At 40.3% G+C, this 12093-nt stretch overlaps 1 pseudogene; it reads right to left on the bottom strand.

The window, feature by feature from the left end:
- Positions 1 to 5975: 5975 nt before the first annotated feature.
- Positions 5976 to 6850, bottom strand: LOC131904545 (small ribosomal subunit protein uS5-like; annotated as a pseudogene).
- Positions 6851 to 12093: the final 5243 nt, after the last annotated feature.

Genomic DNA, 12093 nt, shown 5'->3' with positions numbered 1-12093 from the left:
GTGTGTGTGTGTGTGTGTAATTAGCCTTATAGCTGTTAGAAGTAGAGAAGTTAGATGGACTCTGTCCTCAGAGAAAGGGTGAGATGGGAACTGGAGAGCTAAGAAACAAAGGGCAGTCATTGAGATCTTCCTAAGTTCTGAGTCCTATATAAGGACTCTGTGGTAGTTATCTAGCACCAGAAACCATGGTAAGTCAGGAGGAAAACACTCAGACGAATGGAATATATCAGCTAAGATTTTTTTTTTAAATGTGTTATCTGCAAGTAAAGACAAACCGCCAGGAAAGTTAGCATTGTATGAAGTCACTCTTTGCTGTAGGATGTCTTTCTGTATGCTGTGAATATGTGTGGCTCCCACTGGATAATAAATAAAGCTGTTCGGGCCTATGGCAAGAAAGCTTACAGCCAGGCAGGATATCTAAGTAGAGATACAGAGAGAAGGGTAGAATTGAGAGAAACACCAGCTGCTGCCCAAGGAGCAACACAATTCCAGCAGACCGGTAATGCCACAGCCATGTGGCAACATATAGATAAATAGAAATGGGTTGAGTTAAGTTGTAAGAGCTAGCTAACAAAAAAGGCTGACCCGTAGGCCATACAGTTTATAATTAATATAAGCCTCCGAGTGATTATTTTATAAGCAGCTGCAGGACTACAGTGCCGAGTGGGACTGAGAAACTTCTGGCTACAAATCTTTTCTATGGATGCTAACAGAAGATAAGAAGTCTGTGCTCCAGACAGCTAGTTCAGTTGCTGAGAGAGGAAGCCAGTGAGCCATGGGAAGGAAGAGGTAAGTTACCCTGGCTTGAGTCAGAGTCTGGGAGCAGAGGTGGAGAAACTGGGTGATTGCTAGGTAGACTATTTATGTGCTGTGCTTCAAACATCATGTATGCTTTGGGGTTCCCTTGGCACCTCAAACATCTCAACCATCAACTTCAAGTCCAAAGACATGTAAGAAGAGAAAACCATGGCAAAGACTCGGTAACTCAGGGATGGACACTGTGTGCTGCATTTCCTCTTTTCTACTTCTTTTGATTTATTAATAAATGACAGAGAAAATTTGTCTCATCTCTGTTCATTTCACCATTCCTGCTGACTAAGAATGTGGATTTAAGCAAACTATTAAATTTAACATAATTATATTTCAATAAAGCATTCTTGATTTCCTATGGCGTTTATTACAGTAGGGGGTTTATTTGAATTAAAAATAGTTTTGTGGCACCGTTTGTCACACTTTATGATAAACTAAATTATACAATAGGATGTAAAAGGTAAGAAAGACCTTAGAAGTGATTGACCCACACTCATATGAACCTTTTTTGTAACATCCTCATCACTCACCCACCCATTCTTGTGCATGGACACTTTGATAATAGGGAATACTCAAGGAAAACATAATTACTTTCATCTCTTTGACAGCTCTGGATTTTATAAAAGGATGTTTTAAACCAAGCCAAAATTAACAAGTAATTTTACCTTAAAGACCGACCTCATCAGGTGAAAGACAGGTCGAGCTGCCAACATCCCCTGACACTTTCTGTGAGGTTTCCCTCTTCCCTACTATTTCTTTCTCCAATTTTCCATTCTTCTTTTAGTTTTGTTATGTATTTCATGTGCGTGTGTGTGTGTGTGTGTGTGTGTGTGTGTGTGTGCGCGTGCGCGTTGACTTTTGCATTACTGAGAAAACAAATTGAAATATTAGACTATTTAGATGTGAATACTGATAGAAAAAAGGAAAAATATGCCATAAGCATTACTCAGTAAAAACACATTAAATGAAGTAGAGTTTTCCTTTTCTTTTTTTACAGTAAGTGGATCAAGTATGTCCCTCAAGAATATAGGCCATGGGCCAGTGAGATGATGCAGTCAGTAAAATCACATGCCATGTGCAAATGTTTTGACCTGCATTTGATCCCCACAGTCCACAGTGCAAAGAGGGACACTATGCTTGAATGTTGTCCTCGAATCTTCATACAAGTGCCATGGCATATGGAAACACACACACACACACACACACACACACACACACACACACACACACACGAAAGAAATAAATAGAAATAAAAACTTAAAAGAGAAAATAGGTATCACCTCAAAAGTAGAGAAATAAAAAACAGAATCCATATTAAATCTGGGCAATAAGTACTCAAATTTAAAAAAGCATAACTCAAGACACATTGTATATTTTTATTGATCAGAGATGTAAGTATATGAGAAAGAGTCACATTCAGGGAAAGAAGGGAACAAAACTAAAAATGTAATTTTTATAGCTTGGGGGCTGGGTGCAGATATTAGTAGTGAGCTTGGCTGGCATGCTTGAAGCCCTGGTTTGGTCCCCAGTGCCACATAAACTGAGCATGAGTGACACACACTTGTAATGCCACCACTTGGGAGGTGGAGGCAGAAGATCAAAGGTTCAAGGTCACCCTTTGCTATCTATTGAGTTTTAAGCCAGTCTGAACTACAGAACACCTAAAAACAAAACACCCCCATGATAGCTTTTAATTTAAATTAAATTTATGTTTAAATCAATGCATAAAACACAAAAATGTGCTTAGTTATGGGATGTAGTATCTTTTGATACTTGTACAGTTGCATAATGTGTAAATCAGGTTAAATGCATTATTTCCCTAAATAACTTTAACTTTATTATGAAAGCTTTCAAAAATCTTTTCTTACAGTTTTTGAAATAGATGGTAGTTGTTATTTCTAAAGTCTCTCTAATGTGCAACAACATGCAGAATTTATCATTTCTAGTGAGCTGTGAGCTGGTACAAGCCAGCCAACCTTTTCCTGTATCCCTCATGCCACTGTTTCTAGGGTCTGCTAGCCACCATTCCACTCCCACCTTCAACAAAATGTACATTTCCCCCACATATGAGTCAGATCACACAGCATCTTCTTTCCTTCTTCCTTTGTGACAGGGTCTCATTCTGTAGCCCAGGCTGGCTTTGACCTTACTATGTAAACCAGGCTTGCCTGAAACTTGCAACCAGGGTGCAACACTCTTCTATTGGACTACTTCAATAGCACGTTAGTCTCTAGTCCCATCCCTGTTGTTGCAAATGACGACAGGATTTCTTTCTCTTTGGGGCTGAATAGTACTCCATTGTGAATGTATGCTCTGTTCACTTCATTGTTCTAGCTTCTTGGCCATTGTGAATAGGGCTGCAATGAATGAGTAGATGCAGAGGCCTTTTAAACACGCTAACTTCATTGTCTTTGCTTGGATACCCTGTTGTAGGATGGCTGTGTTCTGCGGTAGGTCTGTCTTTATTTCTTTTGGTAATGGCTGTACTAATTTATATTCCTATCAGTAGTGAAGGTTGTCTTTCTGCATCTTCACCAGTGCTTGTTATCTTTTGTCTTTTATTTCCTGTCAAGATCTGACTATGTCGTCGGCCTGGGCTCCAGCTTGCAATCCTTGCACCTCCAGCACACTAGGACTATAGGTCTGTACCACAGGCCCTGCACTGCTGTTTGTCTTGTCGGTATAAACCATCTTCACTGGGGTGCAGTGACTCCTCAGTATGATGTTCCTTTGCATGTCTTTGATGATCAGTGATGGTGAGAAGGTTTTCGTATACGAATGTCTTCTTTTTAGAAGTCTCTAGATCTCTGTCGAACATTTTAAAATTGGGTGTTTTGCTTTTGGCTCTTGGGTCTCTGGAGCCCCTTATAGATTATGGATATTGCTGCCTGTCACACCCATAGTGTGCAGGCTTTCCCCATCCTGTAGGTGCCTGTTTAGGCTGTTGATGCTTTCCTTTGGCACACAGAAGCTTTTTAGTTTGATGCAACTTCATCTGTCTGGTTCTGCTTTTGTTGCCTGTGCTTTGGGGATCTTGTCCAAAAGCCTTTGCCCATTTCAAAATACTAGCGCATACACTATCATCATAAAAGTCTGATAACATAGGTACTTCATTAGGAGAGTGTAAGTGACCATAACCCATAAGAGGCGCTAGCTAGTGTGAGGAGATGAGCAACTGTGGGAAAGTTGAAAAGATACCCAAGTGTTTAAACCCTAAATATAAGCCATCCAATCAAAGGAGAGTGTTATATTCTTTAAATTCTAAATGCTCATGAGAAGACATGGGGAAGTGGCCAGCACAGGTTCTATGCATTGCATGCTGGTGACATAAAGTCTAACTCAGGACATCACAACTAAGTCCATTATGTAAAACATTAAATAGCACACTGGTTCATTAATTAAGTGCAACCACCTACTAAGAAAAGTACACATCTTAATTTAAATATATTTCTAAAATAAAAGGTTGTTTAACATATGAAAAGAATTAACTGAGCAGAAGAAGGAATGTCAAAATGGTTAAGTCAAAAGAAACATACATTCATCTTAAGAATTCTCCCTGATCTTACTGCATAATGAGAAGAAAACCCCAAACCAAACATTGTACTCTAATGCTGAACCACAAAACCGTTCCTGTTGAACTAAAATGAAACAATGGTTGAATGATCATTTTCCGTTTTAAAGAGAGGAGGCACAGTCTCTTCAATACAAAGAGAGCGTGTGGAAGAGTGTAATGAATTGTGAAATTTAAATATTGGAAAGAGAGAAGAAATTCTATTATATACTTTAGGAGATAACAACTTAAAAATACTCCAAAGAATGCAGGAACTTAGAAGAAGTATTTGTGTGAGAATAGGAAATTAGATAAGGAATGCTAATAAAAGTTACAAGGTAAGGGTCTGGAGAGATGGCTCTGTGTTTAAGAGCACTTGCTGCTCTTGCAGAGGACCTAGGTCTGTTTTCTAGCACCCACATGGTGGCTTCTAACCATCTAGAACTCCAGTTCTAGGAAGCTAATGCCCTCCCTTGATCCATATGCCATTCTTGTCCATTTAGGATTCCATTAGCTTTGAAATGAATTTAACTAATCTGACATTTACGTATTTAGACAATTTGTAGTTAAGTCTGCTGGTTCATTTCTCAGCAAGGGACTAAGAGTTCACATGCACTAAGATAACTAGGATTTAAAAAATGTGGCTTGCTTTTACAGGTATGTAGAAATAACTGTGGACACATGTAGTAATTATTCCATGAGAGGCCATGTGGATATCAGTGAAGCCTCCTTACTTCCTTGGCTAAGTGGAAGACAGAAGTATTTTGTGGGTGATAGTTCAATTTAAGGAGGAAAATTGAGCTCGTACAAGTAATTTGAAATAAACCACTTTCTGCCACTGCATAATCATTCAAAATAAGTAATTACACTCACTTTTTAAATACATCTATAATTCCTAGTTTTCAGAATTGTGTGCTCTATCACCATACATGGTTTTATAGTATGCATTCTGCAAAATGTGGCATGAGCTAAAATGCAAACATTTCCAATGTTTTTCTGTCCATTACTAATATAAATTGCTTCAGAAAGTAGAAATCACTATCAAAGACATGGATAGCTCCTTTTTCCCCCCATCTTGAATTGAAGTGGGTCTGCTATGGAGGAAGTCTGCTGATGGGAACTTGAAGATAACAGAGGATTCAGGATGGGGAGGAAGAGTTTCTAGTAGTTAGCACACAGAGAGAATCAGGAAATAAGACTGTCACTGACAATTGGAAGGGACATTCAAGGCGTTGTCTTGAAATCAGTTTTGGAGTAAGAAATAAAATTATTCTGTAAAAGATTAATATTGTATAGACTGTATTAATCTTGATTTTTTCCTTGGCCCCAGAGTTATTACTCAGATATAAACAGGCTCATAATGCAACTACCCCAATCAAAAAATGAACCTCACCATTTAGTTTTACTTGAAATTATGATCAGTGAATGACTTGGATGACTTGGTTGCAAGTGAGCATTGGGGCAGAGGGTTAATTTATTTGTTTATACAATCTCATGAGTGTTCTATTTTTGAACACATTTTCTTTTAAGCATATATCATAACCTGGATGCATCGTATCTTTTTTTTTTTTTTTTAGCAGATTTAATTCACTTTATTTTTCTTGTATAAAAACCTTTATGTGGTGGCTACAGCTGGAGCCTGGGTTCTCTGAACAGAGATTCTGGTGTGGGTTTTAGCAAGATGGTTAGTGAATTCCTGATAAGGAGACTTGGTGAACACAGTCTCTTTCCAGAGGCCTGGGGTCAGGTAGCTGTAGGTCTTAGAGATGGCATCAAAAGTGGCCTTGGCAAAGTTGCCTGGGGTGGCAGTGCAGCCCCTGGCTGATGTGTAGCAGTCATCAATACTGGCCACCATCAGTAGCTTCTTGGGCACAGGATCAGAGAGATGCCAGTGCCTCTGGGGGCAGGGATGAGACCACCAACACAGAGCCACAGCGGCCTGTCACTTTGCACGGAACAGTGTGGGGCTTGCCAATCTTGTTCCCCCAGTAGCCTCTCCGCACAGGGACAATGGACAGCTTGGCCAAGATGATGGCCCCTCGGATGGCAGTGGCTACTTCCTTGGAGCATTTAACACCAAGACCAACATGACCATTATCGTCCCCAATAGGACAAAAGCCTTGAACCTGGTCCACTGGCCAGCCTGAGTTTGCTTCTGCACTGACATGATCTTTAGAACCTCATCCTTTAGGGATGTGCCCAGGAAAAAGTTAATAATCTCTGAACTCTTAAGGGGAAGGGAGAACAGGTAGATCTCCTCCAGTGACTTGATCTTCATGTACTTAACCAGGCAGCCCAGGTTGGTGACAGGCATCCACTCGTCTTCAGCTTTACCTCCATGAGCCCTGAGGCCTCGACCACGGCCACAGCCTCGATCACAACTGTGGCCCCTAAGACCACAAGACCGCTGCCGAATCCTCTGTAGAAGCCGCTGCGGCCTCCTAATCCCGGGCCCCTGGGCCCTCCCGCTGCACTGGCGTCATCTGCCATTTGGTGTTTTCTGGAAGAAGTGCATTGTGTCTCCTAGTCAAAAGTGTACCCAGTGTCCTTAATTTGTTTTAAAGTTGAATGGGGGCCAGTGAGATGGCTCAGTGTGTAAAGGCACTTGCCACCAAGCCTGACAACCTGAGTTTGATCCCTGGAACCCTCTCTACGGAAGAGAAAAGTGACTTGAGCAAGTTGTCCTCTAAGCTCTACACATGCACCCTGGAAAGTGTGTGTGCGTATGTGCACACATACACACACACAATACAAATATATACACTAAATAAATGCAACATAATTTTTTAAAAGTCAGATGAATACAAGTTTATTTATAGATTTATCCAACATATATCATTGTCTTAAATGTTCCAGAAATATCTCACTATGTAGTACTGGCTAGCCTGGAGCTCACTATGTAGACCAGGGTCTCACAGAGATCTACCTGAATCTGCCTCCTGAGTGCTGGGATTAAAGTTACATGTCACCATGCCAGGTTACTAGGATAAATTTTAAAAGCACTTGGAAGTCCATCTCTACAAAAGGGCCTTTTCTAGTATCGTAACCAGATATAACTTGATTTTGTATGACACTATTTCTGGGAGGATGTGAACAAACATCCACTCAACCTACATGGAAATGAACAGCAAATCAAAGCAACGATACCGCTGGAGTCCACCTTGGTGAATTGATGGTTTTACTGCAGTTGCCTATAAGACTTTGGCTAATTTCAGGTACATAAGCGACTCAAAGGCAGTTGCATTACCAAAGCCCACCCTGGCGTGGGTGAAGATTCTCAAAATGTGGAAGTAGAGCACTTGTTGCTGGCTTTCAGGCAGTTCCACAAGGAGAGGGTCTTCTCAGAGTTCTGTTTGCTTATATAATCTTGGGGAGAGAAGAGCCTCCTAAATTAGACAGTTTCTGGGACTTCTTGAGACTTGTGAGTTGTCAACTTTCTGAGTCGCATTGAGTCTCCCTCTATAATTTTACTGAGTCTTACTGAGCTTCCCTGTAGAGTGGGCTATTTTAACTTGTGGAAATTGTTTCTTAGCACCTGACACCACACCATCTTAACTGGCAGAGGTACAATGAGCTTGAACTGTGTCGCTCTTCCATGCAAACTCACTTCTGATTCAAGGGAATGGAAAACCTTGTATCATTACCTTTTAGAGAAGACAACAGCAGCGTCATGAAAACAAAAACACTCAACATCGTTATAACAGCATGCCCAATACAATGAAAAATTTCACTAACTAGTTCAGAAATATGAACAGCATAGGGTGGTGGTATAAATAACTTACTTTATTCTACAGCATAGATATTCAGTGTTTGCTTGCATTGGCAGCTGCACAGTGCATTAGTATGTAGTAGAATGAGGATGCATACAAAGGATAGCACACAGTATTTGTGAATAAAAGTAAAATCTAGTTAGGAAAAAACCAAGCAGATTCAAAGTTACACATCCCAACGACAAGCACACAGTGTATTCTATAACTGCCAGGCTGACCTTTCATTTTCATTTGTATTTTTTTAGTTAAAGAACTGTAAGTTGCATTGTGATTATGACTTGCATCACCACCCTAGACAGAGCCCACATACTACTGTAGATTTAACTAGTTTATCAGTTACTTATTCATTCTAGTGCTTTAATAATGCTTCATGTCATTGATATACAGAAATTTGCACAGTGGGAAGCAACAAATGACCCCCTCCCTTCTGCACAGTCACCACCTGGAGCCACATGCGTTCTTCACTGCAGTCACGTGGAATGTGGAGTTACTTAAATACAAATGCTGCATAAACAACTTCTTACAGGAAAGTCACAAATTAAACCAAGGTATTTTACAAATTTACTACAAAAATGCCATAAAAACCAAAGCCACTCCAGTTCTCCAGTATCTCAAGAACCAACAGCGTGTCTTTGGCTGATGAGGCCTTGATGCCATGGCACATAGGTTAGCGTCTTCAGACAAACCTGGCTGGTGTCTTTGCTAGGCTCTTGAATCACACCAGTGGCCAGCTCTGGAATCTTTCAGGTTTTTTTATTTTTATTTTTATTTTTTGAAATTCTGGATGGCTTACCAACCTCTGGAAAGCTGACTACCTACTAAGAAGCTCCCTGGATTTCTGCTGAGGTAGAAGTTCCTGAATGTGCCAAGGTCCTGGGCCTGTGAGGGTGGTGTTCTTTCAGCCCATGGGTAGAGGGAATGCTTTTCCTAGAAGCTTTGGTGGCCTGCTGTTTGTATCTGGCTTTCCCAATCAGTGGACTTAAGAGCAAGCCATTTGGTTCTGGTTATTCCTTTTACCCAAAGGCCAAGTTATAAACCCTTTCTCTGACTGTCCTGCATTCCCAGTGAGCTGTAGCTGCCAAGCAAGGAAGTCAGGCTTTTTCCAACCAGGGCTTACACTCATATTTTTATTGGTACAAACTTAAGCTGTATTTGGTTAATTTTAAAATTGGTCTGGGAATGGAAAGGTGGCTCCACAGATAAGAGCACCAGCTGCTCTTCTGGGGGACCTGAGTTTGGTTTGGTTCCCAACACCCACATCAGGCAGTTCACAACTGTCTGTAACTCCAGCTCTGGGGGATCCAAGACCTCTGGTTTCCGTGGGCTACTGCACTAATGTACACACGCCCACGTGCAGGTACACACACTTACATATAATTTTTAAAAACTAGAATAAATCTTTAAGAAAAGTCAGCTTCCCATGCCTACTTTTTAAAAACTTAAAGACAGATTTAATATGCTGTTTGTATTGGTGAAGCTAAGTTGATAAAATCGATAATGTCTATACTCTCCTGTCTTTTTTGTTTTTTTTTGTTTTTTTTTTCCGAGACAGGGTTTCTCTGTGTAGCTTTGTGCCTTTCCTGGAACTCACTTGGTAGCCCAGGTTGGCCTCGAACTCACAGAGATCCGCCTGGCTCTGCCTCCCGAGTGCTGGGATTAAAGGCATGCGCCACCACCGCCCGGCTCTCCTGCTTTTTAGTGGTGAATAGACCCAAACTTCACATTCAGATAAGCACACTTAGTATTTGGGGAGTTATTTACTTTTTAGAAAGAAGATATTCTTCAGATGTGTTAGATAATAATTTTGTGGTTGATTTATTGTTGCAACAACAGAAATGAGCAGATTAATAGATGCCGGCTTCTCTTTCTTCATGCTGTTGCTGCACAGATTCATTCAGTTGAAAGATGTTGTTTGGTTGAATTTACACAAGTTTAGCAATGTGTGCATTAAAGCTGCATTTCCCCAGAATAAAAGCTGATTTCTCAGACCCTAAAACACACCAGGAGTTAAATACCACTTAGCCAGTCAAATAAGAGGTATTTTTGAAGCATTACAAAAGGAAAGAATAGACAAATATTATGGCCCAATGATTCCAATAAATACAAATGATCCCAAACCCACAAACTAGGAATCAAACATAAGCAAGGCCCAGTTTCTCTCAATGCTCTGGAGAAGACATCATGGGAATAATTATAATGCCGAGAAAAGCTTAGCAAATTAGAGCTTGGTTACAGTCCCTGTACAAGCTTTTGCAATGAAGAAAAAAAAGGACTTGTGCCTCACACATGGTGCAGGTGACCACCGAACACTCTGGTTGTGCATCTAAAATCACACTCCTTGGCTGCACGCCCACCTCCATGGCAGACGCTGCCTCTTTTATTTTTATTTTTTTCCTTCATGAACCAGAATGAGGTGATCTGAATCTAGGAGGAGTCTATTTCTTCCCTAGATGCATATGTACAATTCTTATTAATTTTAATGAGAATTATGTTTGCACATTGAGGCAGAATAAATCCCCGAGGGAAGAATCTTGCCCTTGGATGCATACTCGTAATTTCCATTAAAGGGACTGAACCCCAAGGGAACCATACATGGGTGCCTGAGGGCAAAAATCTGACCCTGCATAAAAACAAAGAAAAAAAGAAAAACCTCAAAATGAAACCACTACGTAAATTCCCAGGTCATCCTAGACTTGTAGACAATGAAAATATAAATGTAAACATTCAGTTCCATGCTCCTGTGAGGCTGAAACAGCCATCATAACAGAGTCCAGTCTTTCAGTTAGGGTACTGTTGAGAAACAATAGTGTACACAAGGTAGACTGCATCGTACATTTCTAAAACAGAAACACAACTGCCGAAACAAGAGACACAATTATCGATCATTGTATTAATGAAGGAAGTGTCTGACTTCATGACTGCAGCCTCCACAGGGGACATCAAGGATTATGGACAATTTACGTGGTTTTGCCAGTGAATCCTGCACACAACTTTTAAAGTGGCCCTAATATCTAATGGATACTCTCAGGGCAGGGATCTGCTTGAAGGAGATATGATTGATGGTCTTTCATTCCTAATTCACTGTTTATACTTGTAGCCAGCCTTCTGGGAAAATACCTCATTCATCAGGGTATTAGTGAATTCAACCAACGTATGGCACCTTCATTTTAACAAACTAAAGGAGAAAAGCTAAATGGGGGAAATTGACAACCATCTCTGATTCTATGATAATGCAATTAGGCTGCTCCTCTCCAGAGCTTTGCTAATTCACAGAACAGCTTCAGTCGGCAGGTCATAAATATATGATCATTTTTCACACTTTGAAAAGTAATGATGCCTTGACGTGAATCAATAAATCTTGGTGAAGTCCTTTATACTTTTATGTTTGCCATGCTCTGCAAGTCAGTTTCAAAACTCGTGTGTATTAAATCTGACTTGCTATCCAGCCTGTGTTTACATAATCTAATTTAACAAAGTCTCAAATAAACGTGTAAATGAAGTGTTTATAGTAAGCACAAGGAAAGTTTCCCTTTCATTGAGAAAGTGTGATATGGTGCATCAAACTATTTTAATTTGCACCCTGAAATACTCATATTTGCAAATGTGCCACATACAGAGAGCTGTTGCTCCTAAAATTTGGTAGTTTCTATATTGAGCTTTGCATGTTATGCTCAATAACTGAATTAAAAAAATTTCTACTGCATACAACACAGTGTGTAATGCATTATTTATCTGAAATAGATCTGTTGCCACACATCCAGAAAATGTTAATATTTATCCCCAAGACCAAAAAGGGGGAGGGGCTTTGCTCATCTTTCTCAAACAATTGCATAAAAATAAGTGGTGCGCGCGTGTGCGCGCGCGCGCGCGCGCGCACACACACACACACACACACACACACACACACACACACATTAAGTAGCAAATATACACAGCAGCATAGCACTTTTCTAACAATCATAG

Source organism: Peromyscus eremicus, chromosome 2 (assembly GCF_949786415.1).
Source record: "Peromyscus eremicus chromosome 2, PerEre_H2_v1, whole genome shotgun sequence".
Taxonomy (NCBI): Eukaryota; Metazoa; Chordata; class Mammalia; order Rodentia; family Cricetidae; genus Peromyscus; species Peromyscus eremicus.
This window is presented reverse-complemented; position numbering and strand designations above follow the sequence as displayed.